This window comes from Sinocyclocheilus anshuiensis, unplaced genomic scaffold (genome assembly GCF_001515605.1).
Source record: "Sinocyclocheilus anshuiensis isolate Anshui unplaced genomic scaffold, SAMN03320099.WGS_v1.1 scaffold804, whole genome shotgun sequence".
Taxonomy (NCBI): domain Eukaryota; kingdom Metazoa; phylum Chordata; class Actinopteri; order Cypriniformes; family Cyprinidae; genus Sinocyclocheilus; species Sinocyclocheilus anshuiensis.
Window position 1 is genome coordinate 211,908 of NW_015557098.1, and position 1,065 is coordinate 212,972.

Below are 1,065 nucleotides of genomic sequence, written 5' to 3' on the forward strand. Positions count from 1 at the left end.
ATTTTCAGCATCATTACTCCAGTCTTCAGTGTCACATGATCCTTCAGAAATCATTCTAATAAGCTGATTTATTATCAATGTTGGAAACAGTTGTGCTGCTTATTTTTATATATATTTTTTATTTGTTGATACTTTTTTTCAGGATTATTTGATGAATAAAGTTAAAAAGAACAGCATTTATTTAAAATCGAAATCTGTTCTAACAATACAAGTCTTTATTATCACCTTTTATCAATTTAACACATCCTTGCTGAATAAAAGCATTATAATTATATATTATAATTATTATATATATAATAATTAGCCTACTGACCCCAAACTTTTGAATGGTAGTGTATATTGTTACAAAAGTGTTCTATCTTGAATAAATGCTGTTCTTTTTAACTTTTTATTCATCAAAGAATCCTGAAAAAAGTATCACAGTTCCAAAAAATATTAAGCAGCGATATTGATATTTCCAATATTGATAATAAATCAGCATATTATACTGATTTCTGAAGGATCGTGTGACACTGAAGACTGAACTAATGATGCTGCAAATTCAGCTTTGATCACAGGAGTAAATTATATTTTAAAGTATAATAAAATAGAAAAGCATTAGACTATTTTAAATTGCAATAATATTTCACAACATTACTGTTTTTTCTGTATTTCTGATCAAATAAATGCTGCCTTGATGAGCAGAAGAGACTTCTTTAAAAACATAACTCTTACTGATCCCAAACTTTTGAACGGCAGTGTATATAAATCAAATAATATCTACTACTAATAAAGTAATCTTCCACAGCATATCTGTATTTAGAATGTATTATATGCTACACTTTATAGCCTATATAATGGCTTTTAACAATATTTAATTACAGAAATAACAGCATATATATAGAGAGATATAGATATATATGGGTGTGTGTGTATACAACTCAGTTATAATGTATTATTATAACTTAATTATGCAGAACGTTAAGGCTTAATATAATTTAAACGGGTGAGTTATAAAAACATTCACCCCCCTCACAGTTGTCATGAAGGGCAAAATTAGCTATATAGACCAAAACCACTTTTTGT